Source organism: Molossus molossus, unplaced genomic scaffold, assembly GCF_014108415.1.
Source record: "Molossus molossus isolate mMolMol1 unplaced genomic scaffold, mMolMol1.p scaffold_m16_p_1, whole genome shotgun sequence".
NCBI lineage: Eukaryota > Metazoa > Chordata > Mammalia > Chiroptera > Molossidae > Molossus > Molossus molossus.
Genome location: NW_023425344.1, coordinates 214,977,652 through 214,998,612, shown reverse-complemented (window position 1 = coordinate 214,998,612; position 20,961 = coordinate 214,977,652). Strand labels below are relative to the sequence as shown.

At 38.4% G+C, this 20,961-nt stretch overlaps 1 protein-coding gene across 4 annotated transcripts in view; it reads right to left on the bottom strand.

Moving 5' to 3' along the window:
* Window positions 1–20,723, bottom strand: part of PPM1A (protein phosphatase, Mg2+/Mn2+ dependent 1A) — a 40,144-nt gene extending 19,421 nt beyond the window's left edge. Inside the window, exon 1 of one of the 4 annotated variants that reach the window (XM_036247766.1) lies at window positions 20,416–20,723. The gene's annotated coding sequence lies outside the window, so the exon portion shown is untranslated. Of the gene's footprint in view, window positions 1–58; window positions 81–7,058; window positions 7,081–20,415 lie in introns of those variants that run through there. The other 3 variants (XM_036247753.1, XM_036247758.1, XM_036247761.1) reach the window with 3 other exon arrangements.
* Between the last annotated feature and the right edge of the window lie 238 nt (window positions 20,724–20,961).

Sequence of the window (20,961 nt, the reverse complement as noted above, 5' to 3'; positions counted from 1 at the left end):
AAGAATAAATGTTTGAGAATAGCCAAAAGAGTCTAAAAAACATGAGAAGTTGCCATACCTAATATTAAAACAATTTAAGAGGGAATTGTTCAATGGAATAGAATTGAGAGTCAGAAGAGCTGTGAGAACAAAAATTCAATAAATGGTGTTAGAACAGGTGAATTATATTCCTGTTGAATCTCCACTGCACATCTTAAAATAAATACCAGGTGATTAAAGATTTAAGTTTGAAATACTACTAATAAAACCATACAAGCACATCTAGGCAAATATTTCTATAATCTTATGGTAGAAAAAGACTTTAAGTATGATATTGATGGCAAAAAGGAAAAGACTGATTGCAAAGAATAAAAATTGACTCTAGAGAAAAAAACCTCTACACTATTAAATACAGCTCATAAACTTGAATAGCAAATATTTTTAAATAAGTATTTGCAATACATATAATAAAGTTAATATTCCTAAAACAGGCAAAAGGCTCCCAGAAGACCACAAAATAAACAATTTAAAAGAAAAGAAATTGCCCTGGCCGGTTTGGTTCAGTGGTTAGAGCGTCGGCCTGCGGTCCTGAGAGACCCGGGTTCGGTTCCCGCTAAGGGCGCGTACCTCGGTTGCAGTTTGTCCCCAGCCCTGGATGTTTCTCTCTCTCTCTCTGTTCCTCTCTCTCCCTCCCACTCTACCTGAACAAAAAATGGAAAAATGTCCTCAGGTGAGGATAAAAAAAAAAAAAAAATAAATAAATAAATAAAAGAAAAGAAATGGACAAAGAACATGAACAGGCAATTCAATTAATAAAATACAAGTGGCCAATAAACACTGAGCAATGACTACCAATCTCACTAGCCATTAAACACAAGTTTGTTTTTACATATTACGTTATCAAAGATTTAAAATTTATAATGCCTACTATTGGCAAATAAGTAAAAATATGTCCTTTTCTTAGCTAGGAGAGTAGGTAAACTGGTACTTTTCTGAAGGATATATATGATCTGCATTAATTTTAAATGTTGAATTCCATTTAATTATATATTCACACTATGAAGTACTCATCTGTTTCAGATGTATTTTAAAAATAGATTAACTGCCCTGGCCAGCTTGGCTCAGCGGTTAGAGCGTTGGCCTGCGGTCCGGAGAGACCCGGGTTCGGTTCCTGCTAAGGGCATGTACCTCAGTTGCGGTTTGTCCCCGGCCCTGGTTGAGTTGTGTGGGTGGCAGCCACTCGATGTGTCCCTTTCACGTCGATGTTTCTCTCTTTCTCTTCCTCTCTCTCCCTCCCACTCATCTGAACCAAAAATGGAAAAATGTCCTCAGGTGAGGATAAAAATAAATAAATAAATAAAATAGATTAACTATAAAACAGAACATTAAAAGACCAAGCCACCCACTAAAGATAAACTTTTAAAATACAAAGTCTCTGTGAAGCTAAATCTGTTAAACTCCTAGGCTCAAGTAACACTGATGGAGAGAAGTCCACATTCTGCAGGGAACAATAACAGGGACTAACAATGTCCTTGTGCAAAGCTGGGATACACCTGAGGGTCACTCAAATTTTGTGCCCAGTGAACAGAAGTATGTATCCTCTTTTAGCCTGTATCTTGGAGAGATAAGCCTAATCATTTTTAAAAAATTAATTTATTAGGGTGACACTGGTTGGCCAAATCATACAGGTTTCATACAACCCAACAAAACATCATTTGCACACTGCATCATGTACTCATTAACCCAAGCAAAGTCTCTTTTCATCCCCATCCTCCTCTTTTGCCCATCTCCACCTGCTCCCTACCTGCCTTTCCCTCTGGCTATCACCACACAGTTGTCTGTTATCTATGTGTTATGCATATATGTTTTTTGGCTAATCCCTTCACCTTCTTTCTCTCTTCCTCACTGATAGCTGTCAGTCTGTTCCATGTATTCATGCCTCTATTTCTATTTTGTTTATCAGTTTATTTTTCTTATTAGATTCCACATATTTAGTGAGATCATATGGTATTTGTCTTTCTCTGTCGGAGATAAGCCTATCTTGATGTTATCAAGATTCAGGGGAGCCCTGGCCAGTTTGGCTCAGCGGTTAGTGTCAGCCCATGGACCAGAGAGTCCTGGGTTCGATTTCCACTAAGGATACATACCTTGGTTGCAGTTTGTCCCCAGCCCCAGTTGGGGTTGTGTGGGTGACAAGCCAGTCGATGTGTCTCTCTCACATTGGCATCTCTCTCCCCCAACTCCTCCTCCCTTCCTCCCACTCTATCAGAAGATAAATGCAAAAATGTCTTTGGGTGAGGATAGAAAAAAAAAAAAAAATCAGAGAAACCAAGCCTTCAACATAAGACATGGTTTCAGACAGCACTGCAGGGCCAAGATGTAGGTGGTGCATGAAAAACATTAGGCCGGTTTGGCTTAGCAATTAGAGCATCAGCCAGTGGACCAAAGTGTCGCGGGTTCAATTCTGGTCAAGGGCACGTACCTCAGTTGCAACTTGGTCCCTGGCCCTGGTTGGGGTCGTGTGGGAGGCAACCAGTTGATGTGTCTCTCTCACTTCGCTGTCTCTCTCTCTCTCTCTCTCTTTCTTTCCTTTCCACTCTATCTGAAGATAAATGGAAAAAAATCCTCGGGTGAGGATTTGAAAAACAAACAAAAAAACCCCAAGGCATTAGATAAGAAGGGTAAAAAGAAAAAAAAACTAATACTTTGTTTAATATGAAACTTCAAAACCAAACTCCAACATATACGAGGAAAACTAAACTAAGATGGACAGGCAACAAAATCAACAACTGTAGGAATTCAATCTGGAAGCAAAAAAATAGCCCTGGCTGGGTAGCTAGGTTGATCGAAGCATTGTTCCATACACCAAAAGGTTGCAGGTTCCATTCCAGGTCAGGGCACATACCTAGGCTGTGAGTTTGGTCTCCAGTTGGAATGTGTGTGGGAGGAAGCTGATTGATGTTTTTCTCTCACAGAGATGTTTCTCTCTCTGAGATGTTCCCCCCCCCCCTTCCCAAATCAATAAATATATCCTAGGGTGAGGATTAAAATAATAATAATAATAATAATTTATAACTTAAAGTGTGTATGGTTAGGATCCTCCCAAAGTTAAAAAGAACAGCAGACATGAAGGGAAATTTTTTAAAAAGTCAGAAATCAAACCAGAATAGGTAGCTGTTAGAGAGAACATGAACAGGAGAAAAATAGTCACTAAGAAAGAAAAAAAACAACTGAGGCTTAGGAATTGCTTCAAATATAACACAGTGATTAAGAAGAAATACTGGAATCCTGGCCGGCATTGCTCATTGGTTAGAACATTGGCCTGTGCACCGAAGGGTCTTGGGTTCAATCCTCCGCCCTAGTGGAGGTTTGTGTCTGCAAGGCAACCAGTGTGTCTCTCTCATCTCTCTCTCTCCCCCCACCCCCTTCCGCCCTCCCTTCCACTTTCTCTAAAAATTCAAAGATATGAACACTAAGGAATTTTCTAGAACTGAAGAAAGATATGAGATATGAGTCTTCACATCAACAATGTATTTCAAAGAGCACCCACAGATTATACAACATACACACACCTAGGCATATCATGGGAATGTGTTCAGAACATCAAGAAAGGTAAAACAAACAAATACTAACATTTATATCACACTTAAAATATGTAGGGCTCTGTCCTAAGTACTTCACATATATTAATGTAACCATCACTACAACCCCTATGATACAGATACTATTTCATTATGTATCTCTGTTTAGACTTGCCCAAGGTTTCACAGTATGTAGTAGTGACAGGATACAAAATAGGAATTAAAAAAAAAACAAAAAACAAAAAAAAAACGACCAGAGAGAAAAACTATATACAAAAGCATAACCATTATATAGAGACCAGACTTCTCAGAGATCCAACTCTGCCAAATTTTGTAACATGTACAATGAAATAATATCTTGAGACTACTAATAGGAAGGGGGGAAAACCAATTAACCAAGAATTCTTTATTTCCTTTAAAAAAGAAATTGTGTAAAATGTACTTTCAGACAAAAACTAGCCATACTCTCTTACTAAGAAGATTACTAAAGGATACACTTTAACAAGAAGAAAAGTGAACCTAAGAGGGAGATACAAGTAACAGTAAGTACTACAGAAACTGGTAAAATATACTAGCTGATTAAATTAGGTATTAACTATTTTTTAAAAAAAAACGTTTATGCTAAAAAAGAGGAAATAAAAATGTAGGTAATTATATGATGATGGAGAAAAGTTTATTAGTATTTAATTAAGTATGAGCTTGGCCCTGGCTGGTTTTGCTCAGTGGTTAGAGCTTTGGCCCTCAGACCAAGGGGGTCTAGGGTTTAATTCTGGTCAAGGGCATGTATCTGTGTTGCAGGTTGGATCCCCGGCCCCCTGTTGGGGTCATGCTAGAGGCAACCAATTAATGTGTGTCTCTCTCACATTGCTGTTTTTCTCTCTCTCCCCTGCCCTCCTTCTCTTCCACTCTATCTGAAAACCAATGGAAGAATATCCTTCAGTGAGTATTAAGAAGGTATGAGATCATAAAAAAATCATCAAGTATACAAGGAAACAAGCTGCCAAGAGTAGGAGTTAACATATTTTACACACACACATATATATCCCTTTAAAATTTCAGATAATTGGAATTGGCGAATATAAGATACAAAGTAACTATTATGAAATGTTTAACAAGATTTGAAAAAAATTGAGAAAGAATAAATTATTTAAAAAATTACCAGGCAAACTGAATTTAAGAATTAAATACCACTTTGGAAATTAAAAACAAAAAACAAACAAAAAAAACCCCCAAGATATTAAAAACTCAGAGAATGACTTAAACAATGGGTTAGAAACAAATGTAGTAAATTAGCTCATTGAGTTGAAAATAATAAAATTATGTTCGCTTCAAAAAAACTTCATCCAAGAATGACAGAAGGGGGAAGAAGAAAAATAAATTCTCCAATGATGGTCAACAGCATAAATAATCTACAGATGCAGAAGCTAAGAAATTTAAGACTTAGATACTGACACCCCTGGAAGTCCAGCAACTATTAACTAATAGCTATGTTCATGTTAACTTCCTGGAATTGACCGTGCATTATAATAGTAGAGTTCTGTAGACTTTTTTTTTAAATCTTCACCCAAGGATATTTTTTCCATTTATCTTCAGATAGAATGGGAGGGAGGGAGGAAGAGAGAGAGAAAAACATCAGTATGAGAGAGCCACATTGACTGGTTGCCTCCCACACTACCTCGACCAGGGTCGAGGATGAACCGCAGCTGAGATACATGCCCTTGACCGGAATCAACCCTGCAACTCATTGGTCTATGGGCCTACGCTCTAAACACTTAACAAACTGGCCATGGCAGAGTTCTGTAGAGTCTTAATATCAACACTTACTCCACTAAGAGAATCAGAAAACACTAACAAAATAATGGAAACTTAATTCTACATAGTAAAGCTTAATCTCATTGAACAAATGCTCCCCGATATTTCATTTTTTTTCTAAATATACTTAAATCATATCATTCTTTAAATTCTCACATCTTACTTTAAAGGTAGAAATTTCTTATTAGATCCATTAGTTTGCAGTTCACAGGATCATGTTCTCTCTGTTTCTCCAATCTCCCTCAGAACTAAATTTTCACAGGTTTTTCTGGTTAAATATTCTTTTAATAAATCTCAATCCTATAGTCAGTTAAATCAATAATTATTCTTAAATTTCTTCTACAATGTAACTAATTTATGAAACAGTTGTGAAGATTTACAGTTGACCCTTGAACTACACAGGAGTTAGGGAGGGCACTGTCCCCTCAAGTGGTTGAAAATCTGAGTATAACTTTTAACTCCCCCCAAACTTAATTACAATAGCCTACTGTTGACCAGGAGCCTCATCGATAATATAAAAAGTCGATGAACACTTATCTTGTATGCCATATTATATACTGCATTTTTTTTTTTTTAAATCCTCACCGAGGGATATGTTTTTATCGATTTTAGAGGTGGGGGGAGTGGGGAACATCTCTAGAGAAATACGCCAGTCACCTCTCGTACACGCCCTGACTGGGGATTGCACCCAAAAACCTTAGGTATATACCTTGACTAAAAATCAAACCCGCAACCTTTTGGTATACAGCATGACACTCCAACCAACTTAACTACCCAGCCAGGGCATATATACTGCAATCGTGAAATAAAGTAAGCTAGAGAAAAGAAAATCATCAGAAAAAATACATTTATAGTATTTTCTGAAAAAAAATAAAAATAAAAAAAAAATCTGTGTATAAATGGACCCATGCAGTTCAAACCCATGTTGTTAAAGAGTCAAATGTATAGGTAGGGCAAAAATAGGTTTACAGTTGTTTGTACGGAAAACACAGTAATTCATAAATAATATAAGAATAAATTCTGTTTGCATACTCATAACTGTAAGCCTACTTTTGCCCAACCCTGTATATAGAGTTCTTTAAGAAAGGAGTACTTGCTATTAAAACAAATTATATATACAGATATTTGGTTAACTTGGTTTCCAATACTAAAAACATTCATTTAAATCAGATAATACATTTTATCTGTTAAACAACAAATTTGTTGTTCTAAAAAAAAAAAAAGAAAAAAGATAACCTATCTACATCACCAGCTCCTTAAAAAAGTTATATATAAAATATTGTAGGCAATACTTCTGATCAAGGAACTGAATACAGGAATACAGGGATCAAAACATTTCATCCAAGTGGTCACACATAGGCACTAACAGTTCCTATTAGCCTGTACTTCCCTCTTTCCAAATTTCCAGTTTGCTTATTATAGGACTTGACTCAAATGTAAAATTATATGTAGGATTCTGGCTCTTTTGAAGCACTTTTATTGACTGTCCTTAAAATCTCACTAATTCTAATCCAACCAGAAGATCCCTGATTTATTAAATCAAATAAGGTTTTCTTTGGCAGCAGCAACCTCTCAATTAGCAGCCATACTCTGGCTAATTCTAGACCTTTGAAGCAGCCCCTGAAGATGGGGGCACCTAGAAGAGGATTCTGCCCTTCTAATTAGAACATTCCAAGGGGACAGTGCCTTAAATTCTTTGTGGGACTTCTTTGAAGAATAATCCCCAGGTGAAATGGGTTTCCCATCTGCACTGGTTCAAACCTGAAGATCTTCGAACAACCGGAAAGACAACACATGACTACGGTTCAGCTTCAAAATGTCGACACAAAGTTCTGGAAAGAAAAAATGTCAAAGGTACTAATCCTCATCAGAAAATGAAATTATTTGTGCTTCACTTACATATCACTAAGATTCAAAATTCAGAACAGGAAATTAAAAAAATTTCACCCATCTTCTTATCTTCTATTATATTATATAACATCTGCCTTTTATGTCTTTCCTTCTAGGTCTTATTCTCTCTTAAGCATCAACTAAGTTTTATTCTTCTTCCCACAAATTCAGTTTCCTTGCAAATTTTATACCATTTCTATTCCTGCTCTTACCACCTTGTCCCTCCCCAACCTGAGTAATCTCTTCTATTTTTCCCTTTCTTGCTTTTAATTCTTCCTCATTCTTGGGTTTAGATTAATGAGAAAGTAGAGTTTAGGTAAGCCAGCTGTAAAGGGAAACATTTCAATTAACTCATGGAATTCTGAGTCTGAGAGGTAGAAGAGAAATGGCTACTACAGCCAACATTTTAGGGAAAGCTGGGGGGCTGCGAAACCCACAGTGAAAAGCACTACTAGAGGCGAGGATGAATGGTACATATTTGATGAAGTTATACTAGTGGAAAGCCTGAATTTGGTTTAAATTTGGATACAGTCTTCTAATTACTAAATAATTTTTCCTGGTCAGAGAAAAGGAAAACAACCATTATTTAAGTTATAAAAGGAGGCTAAATTATTCATAGCAGCTCAGCAGTGTGGCTCAGTGGTTGAGTATCGACCCATGCACCAAGAAGTCGCCGGTTTGATTCCCAGTCAGGGCACATGCCCAGGTTATGGGCCAAAACCCCAGTGGGAGGCATGCAGGAGGTGGCCAATCCATGTTCTATCTCATCGATGTTTCTATCTCTCTCTCCCTCTTCCTTCCTCTCTCTCTAAAATCAATAAAGAAAAAAAATTTTATTAAAAAATTATCCATAGCAAGCTGTCTCATGAGATATACAAGATGTTGATAAAGGATAGAAAAATTGCTGATCAAAAAGTTATCTGGTCTGACAAGTGTAGCTCAGTGGATTGAGCATCACCCCATGGACTGAGAGGTCCCAGTTCGATTCCCATTCAGGGCACATGCCCAGGTTTCAGGCTCGATCCTCAGTAGGGGGCATGCAGGAGGCAGCCGATGGATGTTTCTCTCTCACATTAATGTTTTTTTTCTCTCTCTCTCTCTCAAAATATCAATAAAAACATATTTAAAAAGGATATCTGGCCCTGGCCAGTTTGGCTCAGCAGTTAGAGTGTCGGCCCATGGACCAGAGTCCCGGGTCCGGTTCCCGCTAAGGGCATGTACCTTGGTTGCCATTTGTCGCCGGCCCCAGTTGGGGTCATGTAGGTGGCAACCACTCGATGTGTCTTTCTCACGTCGATGAATCTCTCTCTCTTCCTCTCTCTCACTCTATCTGAAGATAAATGCAAAAATGTCCTTGGGTGAGGATAACAAAAAAAAGTTATCTGGATTCCACCTATATACTATATATAGAGAGAGATAGAAGTATATGAGTGGTTGATAAGGACTGGGGGACAGAATAGGGAATGACTGCTAATGAGTACAAGTTTTCTTTTGGGGGTGATGAAAATGTTCTAAAAGTAAATTGTGGTAATGGTTGCACAATTCTGTGAATACAATGAAAACCACTGAGCTATAAATTTTAAATGGGTAAATTTTATGCTATGTGAGCCATATCTCAATGATGCTATTTAAAAAGATTACTATGGCTTTATACGGTTTTCTATATCTGTATTTTTTTTTACATAAGGTTAAAAAAGATGGCTATAGATTATATGTAGTAATATGAAAAAATACTATATTAAAATGTTTTTAAAAGATTAAAAGGGTTTCCTGAAAATTCCTTAGCTGCCCAATATTTTTCAGTTTATAGTTTTAATTAAATATTTACTTCACTCTTTCATTTAAATATTTACTTAACCTCCTCCAACAAACCAAATTTCATTCAAATGAAATCTAATGTAAAACTGTTACTGAGTTAAATAATACCCTAAGTTAAATGCCCTAAATTAAAACTTAAAAAAAAAAACTTCAGAAAGCAAACCAACCCAGTCAGAGAAGCTTAGTTGGTTGTGCTTAGTTCTGTGAACCAAAAGGTTACAATTCAATTCCCAGTCAGAGTACATACTTGGGTTATGGATTGAATCCCCAGTTGGAGCACATACAGAAGGCAACTGATAGATGTTTCTCTCTCTCCCTCCTTCCCTCCCTCCCTGTCCTCTGGTGAGGATTTAAAAAAAAAGGCAAACCCAAATTGACCAACCAAACCAACCTAAGGCATATAAAGCTCTTCTATGCCAAACAGTTATTTCAATAAAGCACAAGACAGATCATTTTTTTTTCTACCAAATATTTCTCAAAAATTAGTCTTTGCTGAATTAGGTAAAAATTTACAAGTACCCAAACCACAGTCAGTTTGCAGATATTAGCAGCAGTTTCAATTACACAAAATGTGAGACAGAGCTGCCACTTTTTTTTTTTACATCCTCACCTCACCCAAGGATATTTTCCCATTGATTTTTTTAGAGTGGAAGGGAGGGAGGGGGAAGAGATGGAGAAGGAAAGAGAGAGGGAGGGAAGGAAGGATGGAGGGAGATAAAGATCAATGTGAGAGCAACACATTGATTGGCTGCCTCCCACAAGACCCCCACCGGGCCTCAGGGGATTGAACCTGCAACCCAGGTACATGCCCTTGACTTGAAATCAAACTTGCAACTCTTTGGTCTGTGGGCCGATGCTCTAACAGCTGAGCCGAACCAACCAGGGCCAGAGCTGCCACTTTTGATGTTTCCTTCATGTTTCATGATTTTTATTGTCACCATTTTCTAGACTTGTGCTGTGATCTGAATTATATGCTCTAAGAGGCCGTCTTAAATTTCTACAAAAGTATGTTACTGTACAATTTTATTTCATTTAAAAATTTTTTTCTTTATTGATTTTAGAGAGAGAGAGGGCGAAAGAGGGAGAGATAGAAATATTGATGGGAGAGAATATCGACTGGCCTCCTCTTACATGTCCCTCATTGGGGATTGGGCTCACAACCTGGTATGTGCCCTGACCGGGAATTGAACCAGTGACCTCTTGATGCCAGTGACCTCTTGATGCATGGGTCCATGCTCAACCACCGGCTGGGCTGTTACTGCACAATTTTAAAAAGTAAACTTCAGAAGTACACAACTGCCTGAGAAATATCTAAGCTAAATTTACTTAGAGGGTTCTAGTGACTATAAAAATTAGATACTGACCTATTTTCACTAACAGTTATAGTACAAGCAAATCACTGAAAATACTTAGAGGGCATAGAGCTATTTCGTTTTTAAAGTTTTCTAAGAATGTTTTGGTATTCACAATCCCAATTTGCCTCATCTGTTAATTATTTCAAATTTCTCAGTTTTGGATAACGTGTACAAACTAAGAAGTGGATTCAATTCTCAGTTTGCTGATTTTTAATTGCAAATGTGAGGCTTCCCATTAAAACTGACCCAGAAAACAACTGACTTTCTTAGCCAATCCATCCTTTCCTCTTTTGCTTAAAAACAAATACCCCTCCCCCCCCACACAGAGCATTTATTAAAAAAATTTTTTTTTTTATTTTTAGAGAGAGAGGGAGAGGGAGAGACAGAAACATTGATGAGAAAGAACATCGACTGGACGCTTCCTGCATGCCCCCCACTAGGGGTTTGGCCCATAACCTGGGCATGTACCCTGACTGAGAATCGAACCAGCGACCTCTTGGTACATGGGTCAATACTTAGCCAGAGCCACACCAGCCAGGCCAGAGCATTTAGAAGTGTTTGCTGATAACCTTGTATAATTAAGCTGAAAGAATAAAAAATAAAACATTAAATATTTAAAATGGTAAAAGGTCATTCATCATTCACTCACAAAATATGTGGAGGGTCTAAATATTTGACACATATGAAATGTCCCCACTGGAAAAAGGACCAAAAAATTTTTGTCTCCAAGAGACAAACTTCTGTCCTTACAAGCTAACATTCTTAAAACAGAATCATTCACTGAATCCATCCATGAGATGCTTTGTGCGTATGGAAACGGATGCTGGGAAAAAAAAAAAACAGAAAAAGGTTCTTCTTAAATAAAAATTTCATCTTTCTAAACACACACACTAGCACCCCCTATACTTATTAGCCACACCTCAAATGACATGGCCTAAAATAACATTTAACTCCCTACCACTTCTACTCAGTTCTGTGTCTCAGGAAATAAATCTACCATTAGTCATGAGTTCACAGAATCCTGTATTTCCCTTATCACGGCAAATAAGACCCTCTGAATAAATGATCTCTCATTATAGACTTTAAGATCCATGAGGAAAGGGATCATGTCTTTTTATTCATAGTACTTACCACATTGTGACACTTGATTAATACATAAGATGAATGACAGCCATTACTGTGACTTCTCCCTTGTCAATAGAGTTAGGAATTCTTTTCTACCCAAGTATTCCCATAGAAATTGACCTGCAAACAAACTGCATGCTGCCATTTGCACTTTATTATTCTATAGATTATAGATCACACTAGATGGCTCAGCAGTTGTTGAATATCAGGAAGCATGTATTCAGATGCAGAAAACGAAGACAACAGATATGGAGTAACAAAGGATTAAGCTGTGGGCTGACCACAAAACAAAAGCTGCCAATTCTAAAATCAGCTTCTTGACATCTGAAACAGCCTTACAGACTCTCAGCAAGGATAATATTCTACCGCTTTATAAAAAGTAAAATTTTATTTACTGCCTATTTACATTTTGAAGCACATTGGGATACTTCAAAGATGTTTTTCTAAAGCCTGGTTAAGTTTCATGATTCAGTTTGCAAAACAAAACCAAAAAATAATAAACAGACTTTCTTTGTTTATCCTTATCATTAATATTTTCATTTGTGACTTTTGGTAACAAAGGTAAGTAAGCAAACTGCATCTCCTATAGATGAAGTACCAAATTTGATGGAATGTTTTTTACCACTCATGGTAAAGAAAAGAAACAATGCTAAGACGCCAAACATTCATTCAAACTTTATGGTTCTTATTCTTTGAAACAGTACAACAGTTCCTGAACATATTCTTTAAATAAATATTAAGCCACACACAACATAACACAAACAAACAAACAACACACACGCGCGCGTTTATCTACATCCCTGCCTCAGACAGTTATATCACTGATGAATACAAAGACCAGCCTAAATTTAAACTGGATTATACATGACCTATGCTCTCTCCTAGTCTGCTATATTTCTGGCTCACATCCAATTTTGTCACATGGTCATCAGAAAATGAGCAGGGAGATTGATTATAAGATTAAACAAGCATGTATTGAGCACCTATTTAAAATTAGTGAAACTTGGTCCCTGCTTTCAAGGAATTTATTTTTCATAAATCTTAATATTAAAATATTCCATTTACAGTATAATCTCTATCATAAACCCAATTAGGTAGCTTGTATTTGAACCTATCTTCTTAAACTCACTAAACATTTCATTTGAATAAAGGACTAACAAGACCATTTAGGTCAGTGGGTTGCAAAGTAGTGAACATGATAAGCCATAAAACAAAATTATGTTATGGTCTGTAGTATTATATGTATTATAGCTGTATCTTACATGCTTTTTTAGTATTAAAATGTAATAGTTCTTGGTGAAAAGTTCTAAAAAGTACATGACATGACACACGATACTGTAGCCTCACATTTAGCGTACACTTCCACCTCAGAGCCTAACTCAATCACTAGATTCACCTTTTGGGTATAATGAAGCTACAGTCATATTCTTCCTATACAAACATTTTCTAACCCATCACAATTGCCAACAGATTTTCTTAGAGTAGTAGCAACAAAACTGCAGTGAGCCACGTATACAATTACTTTGAAAAATCCAATGACGTTTGTTTGGCTTCTGTTTACTAGCTGTCAAACTTTGGACAAGTAACTTAACCTTTGTCTCAATAGCCTCATCTATTAACATACAGGTAATAACAGCATGTATCCCATATAGATATGAATATTTAATGAGATAGTACTTGAAAATTTTTATAATAATGCTTAGCATATAAGCACTCAATTATGCCCTATCCTTGTTACTAGATAATGTCAAAGCTAGAGAAAATGAAAAGGCACACAAAGAATCAAATTCATGATTCTGGTTCTCCTTAGTATCAAACTCCAATAAATGAATCTAAGCAGCCACAGACTGCCTATATAAAATTATCTGTTTAAATATTCAGTAAAGGAAATTTTATATCTATTTTATAAATACCATTAATATTTTAACAGTTTGATAAGGTTTAAAGTTTAGCTTAGAGGTTTTAATGAGCAGACAATTCATATATTAGACACTGGGTTGGTTCACATTAAATTAGTTGATAGCTGCTAATACAATGTTTAAATACTGTGATCCCACAATTTCTCTCTTTTTTAAAGGATGTACAGTTCATAACATTGGCAAATGTAACTCTGGAAACAGAGATGCATGATTATGAATGTCTTGTTAAGCTTCAAAGCACAAACACAAAATTAAAATGAAACCTTTAGGTTCAGAATCAGTCAACTTAATTTCTATATTTAGATAAACACTCTCATTTCAGATTTGTATAATCTTCACTCTTAAATATCTAGGTTCAGGCAAATAATATAGAAATAATATAATACATAGCTGCTCCCAGAAAGCTTTTAACTTATTCTACCACCTTTTTTTTTTTTTAATCCTCACCCAAGGGCATTTTTCCATTTTTTGTTCAGATAGAGTGGGAGGGAGGGAGAGAGAGAGAAACATCGACGTGAAGGGATACACTGAGTGGCTGCCACCTGCATGACCCAACCAGGGCCAGGGACAAACTGCAACTGAGGTACATGCCCTTAGCGAGAACCGAACCCGCGTCTCTCCGGACCTGCAGGCCAACGCTGTAACCGCTGAGCCAAACTGGTCAGGGCTATTCTACCACCTTTTACAGTAATCAATCCCACTCTCAGATTTTTGTTAATCCTCACCGGAGACTATTTTTTCCATTGATGTTTAGAGAGACAGAAGGGAGGGAAGGAGGAAGGAGGAGAGGGAAAGAAAGGAGGGAGGGAGGGAGGGAGGGAGGGACATGGAGAGGAAGTGGGGGAAGGAGAGAAAGAAACATCGATGTAAGAGAGATACATCGATTGGCTACTTGAGCCCTGACTGGGGCCAGGCATCAAACCTGTAACTCAGGTACATGCCCTTGACTAGAAATTGAACCTGGTGCGTGGGCTGACGCTCTAACCACATAACAACACGGTCCAGAGCTCAGGTAGATTTTGCCTAGTACTGACAAAATATCTAAATGTCTGCTATCCACAAAGCACTGTGCTAGGCTTTGGGCATAATAAAAGTTACTGTATTTTATCATTCAGAATTTTATAATTAAATTGAACACACAATTATAATTAAAACACAAATACCCAACAATAAATTATATGATTAAAGCCATACACATAATACAATAGATACTGCTACAGTAGTCCAGGAAAAAGGAGAGAAGAAATAATCTGGTGATCAGGGAAGGTTTTATGGAAGAGGAAATATTAGAAATGAGCATTAATAAAGGAGAAAACAAAAGCTGAAAATTCTAAGCTACCAATTAGCATAAACAAGGATCCATGGAAAGAAAGCATGGGGTGTGTTCCACAGACCGCAAGTGTAGCAGCAGTTTGGTTGAAAATAGATCAGTCCTGAGGTCCAATCACAGAAAGTGTCAAAAGCTACAGCAAGAATTCTAAACTTTATTCTAGAGGCAAAAAAGTAACTAAATATATGCAACACATAAATATGATGAAAGTAGTATTTTAAAAAGAATTTTGTGATGTTTATAGAATGGGGGAAGAGAGACGCAGCACCAGATGCTAGTGGTAAAGACCACTTCGAGTTCTAAAACCATGGTTTGGGCCTGGCCAAAGTAGCTCAGTGGATTGAGTATTGACCCATGGACTGAGAGGTCCCAGTTCGATTCGTCAAGGAAATCCTGGGTGGTGGTGGTGGTGTATGCGCGCACACGCGTGCGTCCGGACACCATGCAGCCAATGGATGTTTCTCTCTCCCCCCAAATCGATAAAAAACATATTTAAAAATAAATAAAATAAAACCATGGTTTGGGTATGAGGTAAGACTGGAATTGTTCCAATGCAATTCTTCAACTTTAAATAAACCAGGATCCTCATATAAAGCTTTAATGCCTTTTATGAAAACTGCCCATTTCTTTCTTACAGGAAAAACTAATTAGAATAATTTAGTTTTCTTACTCTTTCATCTTTTTCTGTAGCAATATATTCTTGCCCACTTCTAATCGTGAACTGTTAACTCCTTTACAAAATACCAACTTTTCTATTTCTCTCTCACTGAACATTCTAGTCTAAATATTCACCTTTGCTTTATTATTTATTACTCTTACTTTCTATCCCCTATTTAACCATCGACTCCCACCTAATCATTAACTCCAAACCTCACGGCTTTTCTCCAGCTTCATAAAGTCAAATAAATCTACTCAACTTTCTCTTCTATTACTTCTTAACTTTTAGTCTATTCATATGTTCTATAACCTACAACCTTTACAACATCTTTTAAAATCTCTTCTCACTCTTATAGTTCTTATAACTTCCAGACTCACAGCTAAAATGATACTCAAAGACAACCCTCTCATATCCACTAAGTCTCTATTCCCCTAGGTATCTCAAGATTTCATACACTCAATAATAGCTACCATATTTCTTTGGTACTTTCTTCAAGGTAGAAAATATGTCAACTGCTTTACATAATTATTTCATTTAATCTTCAAGATTACCTAAGGAGAAAGGCTTTTCCATTGGACAGATAAAGAAATCTGAGGCTTAGAGAATTCAAGTAGCTTGTCCAAGATCACCCCACTAGGAAGTTTTACCTTCTCTTTGTAACGTTCAATGTGGCTCTACGGACTGTGTATACTCAAAAATATTTCCCTTAGTATCAACCATTTGAGAACATTGATTCCATTCCTTAATTTGAGCAATGATAGTTGAAGACATAAAATTAGCTCTGTTGACTTCTGAAACTTTGGGAATGAGGAAATGAACTTAACTTCTTAAATCTTTTCTGAATGTTTTAGAAGGGATCCTTTCATTGAAAGACTTAACTAAATTTATAAAAACTCTTAATTCTAGGAATCTGGATAAGAAGTATTAACATTCAGCTTTTCCAATTTCAATTCCTATGAACAAGAAGGTTCACTTAATTGGGAAAAATCCACTCAGAAATATCTTGAAAATAATTTTATATTTACACAGATCTGATCCTGGCATGTAACTTCAATTCTCTGAGTCTACATTTCATTTGTAAAACAGAGATAACATTGTCTATTTTAGAGGGCTGTGGCAGAAATTACAACCTGACACAAATAAATGGTAATAAATTATGGCTTTTATTATTCACTTTCTTCTGATCTAAAAAGTAGTTTGGTCTCAGAATTTTCATTCAAATCCTATCAGCCACAAAAACTCTAATGACTTTCAAACTGGATTCTAAATAAACATATTAATAATTATAAAAATGTGAGCTGAAAAAGGCCGGGCATCATGGCCCGGGGTGGGAGGGAGAAGGAGGTGGGAGGGTTGAGAGGGGAGAAAACAAAAAATAAAAAATATAATTAAAAAAAAAAAATGCAAGCTCCCTCATTTATTGCACATTTTACTCAAGGAATGTTTAAAACATTTTTAATTTTATAAACACAGTATCAAGTCTACTTTATTAATATACATTAATATCCAGTACCTTTCCCTCAGTTCCTCACAAAAACTCTCAAGTCTATTACATTTTAGATAAAGGTATACTGAAGCTCACCACTCTCTTTAGCTGTTGTTTTCTCTAGCTCCTCCTACCTGCCTCAGCAAAACAAAAGCTAGGTAAAGAGATTATCTAGGTAGTACAGAGATAACTAGGACATGCAAAGGTCAAAATCATCAAGGAATACATCCTGGAGATTCATGATAAAATATAAAATTGTTACTTGAGCAATATAAAGCATATTAGATACTAGAAAGAGGAAAAAAATATAATCAATCTTTTTACATAATTTAACCCAAGCATCTTTCATATAAGGACCTAGGTGAAAATAATCTGAGGTAGAAATTCAGAGGATTTATATATCAAGGCTAACAGTAAAATCAGTGAAGCAACTGAACTTTAAAAATTTTGTCACCACCGTTATTTGAGATGGAAAACTACATATTCTGACATAAACATAGTACCCAAGGAATAGGAAGACACAAACTTTTACCTAGCTGCCTAACACCTACACCCACTCCTCCAAAGTCCATATATTTTACAGGGCCACACCTTCCTTGTTTTAGCTTCTTGCTTAACCCTTACAAGACTACACTTAAGCTGATTTTCTTACATGGCTGCCTCCTTCCTCTGATTGGATTAAGGGTAGAAAGTAGTCAAGAGTAACATTCATTATTAAGTCATGTTCATGCCCTGATTTTTTATACTTGTATCTATCAATAAACATTGTGATACTGGGTGTGCATGTACGTAACATCTAGGGTCAGGTGTCCATGCAACAGTTAACATTTGGTGTGATCATCAAAATATAACCTTATAATTAATTATTTCTACATGATCACAGTAATATCTTAAGAAAATCCAGCTCTCATGGGTAAGATTTCAGAGATAACAATCTCCCTGTATGCATTGGTCAGTCTTTAGTTTTAAATTAAATAAATAAACATTCAGTTAAACCAGAATCAGCTACACCATTAGCCATTATAACAAATAAATAGTCTAGGTGTAATTTGAACAAATTCAATCACTGTAGTTTTTTAGTTAACTGCTTAGCAGTATTTACTATGTGACAACATGATGTTGCTATAGATTTCTTTGAAAGAAGAAACAGGTATTAGGGAACAAATTTTCAAACAAAGTTTTATTAACGAGATAGCAAGACCCAACAGAAAATGACAGCAAAAACTTAGTAATGTGTTCTTATAATACCCTTCACATCAAACTATTAAGGGCTGTGTGACTGTTTAAATCTGTAGTCTCAACCACTCTGTCTCCTGTGGAATCTCAATCCCTCTTCCTCTCAAGTTTTTCTAGACTTCCCAATCCTAATAGAAAAGTCAGTGAAGGCTACCTATTGGATTATGTTCCCTAAAGAACAATCAATTTAAAATTCTTTTAAATTAGACAAAACCCCAGACAGAAAATCAGCTTTAGAATGTTGAAACATCAAAGTACATATCAGGCATTTGGTCAAGGCATTTTGAACAAGATAATAAAAAAATTTAACAACTAGACAGTACATCTGATAATATAATCTACCTCTTTGGCTTTACTGATTTGTAAACTGAGACTCAAAAGGTTAAAGGACTTGTCCACGGACACATATTTTGGAGCACAGCCATGACTAAACAATTCTCGTCTTCTAGTGTAGTGTTCCCTTCAACAGTTTATACTGTAATTACGGTCATCACTCAGCCCTTCAAACTAAAATATAAACAGATACAATCCTGTTTAAAAACACACACACACACACACACATGCCATGCAAAAAAAATTTTGATGACTACAGCATTCAACCACGTGATTTCTCAAATATATAATGAGGTACCTAGCTAAACTTTACCAGTCTTAATATACCTCCCCCCTAATGACTTCACTGATGTGAAAAAATGTTTAGGTATCAAAAGTGTCTTAAGCAACTTCCATGTGTAGTTCATTAAGTTAAAAGCAATCATTCCTACATAACTGAAAGTTTAATCAGAAATAATGAGAGTTACGTATCAGGACTGTAACATTAGGCAAGGAATGTCTGTGCTTCAAATTATTGGCAAAGGAATTATTAAATTAATAAAGGTAAGATGTATGATTAGACAATGGGCAGGGCAGTGGGTCACTATCTTCCTAGTCAGTTTTCTAATCTAGAGTTACAGAAATACAATCTCTGGCAAAAGCCCAACATGTAAAAAGATAAAAGTATAAAAATGAGGTTGTTCCAGTTAAGGAGCTGGAAAGCAAGCCCTGCTGGACCTCTGAGACTCTGGAACCCCTAAGGCTCAGCAGAGTACTGTTTAAATAAATAAATCCTCTGACTCTCCAGAGCTCTTGGCATCTAAAAGTGGTTGTGTTTAAAATCCCAACGTGCAAATTTGAAAAGATTAAGCCTCATTCCTTAAAATAATATTTTAAATTTCTAATTTCTTTCAACGTTAAATTCATCTACTGTGGGAAAATAATAACTATCTCCAATAGATTTTTACACCTCCCATACTCTTCCAATCACTTCTTGGAATGTATTGGGCTCATTATTCCAATTAGTAGAAAACTTAAGTCGGGGGGGTGGGGCGCATAGACTTCTTGGCTTGGACAACTGAAGTGTGACCTCTAGATTTTTAAGGACCACGTGGTGCTTGAGGAAAAGGAAAAATACCTCAGGTGATGAAATTTTCAAAACGTATCTAAAACTGCGGTTGGTAGAAGGCTCTCCACGGCCCAAAAATATTACAAATCTACAAGCAAAACAGAACCATGCCTCAACCAAACGCTAACATCAAGAACTTTTACCCACACGATTTACACGATTAAAAAGACGAGAAGAAATCAGTGAGATTTACTTCAACGGATCTGTTCGATGCCTGAATAATGAATGAACCGGAGGCATCGCTGACTTGAGTTCTGAAGGAGCCTCACTCTCAGCTCTGCACCCTATAAAGTCCGAAGCAAATTCTACAGCATTTGGTGTATCGAGGCCAAGTCCGGTCCAAAGGAAGCTCCCTACTTCTCTCTGCGGGCCTCCCTCTCAGCGGTCGGAGCCCAGGACGGCCGGGCGGGTGGGGGCGCAGGAGCCCCCTCGCCGCTCGGGAAAAGTTCCGCTGGCCGCTGCCGGGCCGGCCCGGGGCCCTCACCCGCGTCGCCGCCACCAACACCCAAGCCCGCCGAGGGTCGCGCCCCCTCCCCGCGCGGCCGCCACCAGCACCCCGCCCCCGCCCCCTGCCGACGCCCTCGCGGAGCGTTAACCCCTCGCCGCCCGCCGCCCGGCTCCGAGAAGGAGGCCGGGCCAGGGGGAGGAGTTGTCGCGTCCCCTCCCGGGAGCACCCCGGCAGACGCCCGGCTTGTTTACAGGCCCCAGGCCTGGCCGCCGCCGCCGCCGCGCAGGCCCGCGCCGCCCGTCCGCCCGCCCGCCCTCGGCCCGAGCTTCGCGCTTACCCGGAGCAGCCGCGGGCAGGCAGGTCCCTGGTCGGCCGAGGCGGCGGCGGCGACGGCGGCCGGGGAGGGGGCAGGATGGGGGTCACCACGGCGGCTGCGGACCAGGTCAGGCAGGGGAGGGGGCAGAGGAGGGGAGGAGCCGGGCTGCGTCCGGGCCCCCGGCTCTCGGCGCCCTCGCGGCTCAGATCATCCGGGCGTTGGAGCGGGAGGCGGAGAGCGGGTCCCTGAGGAGGAGGAGGAAGAGCCGAAGATTCATCGCTTTCGCGCCCCACCTGCCTGGGGCCCCCCACCCCCCTCCCCAACCTCCTGTTCCTGAGCTGCAGCCGCTGGAGCACCAGAAGCTGCGGGCCGGGCCGGCCCGAGACCACTGCTCCCTCGCTCCCGCGCGCGCTCCCGCCCCTAGAGCCGCTGCCGCCGCCTCGAGCGCGTACCCGCGCAGGCGCGCTCACGAAGGAGCCGTGCCGCCCCTCCCCCACTCCTCCGCCGCCCCGCCCCACCCCGCCCTGCCCCGCCCCGCCCCGCCGGCTCAGCGGCTGCTGCCGCTGC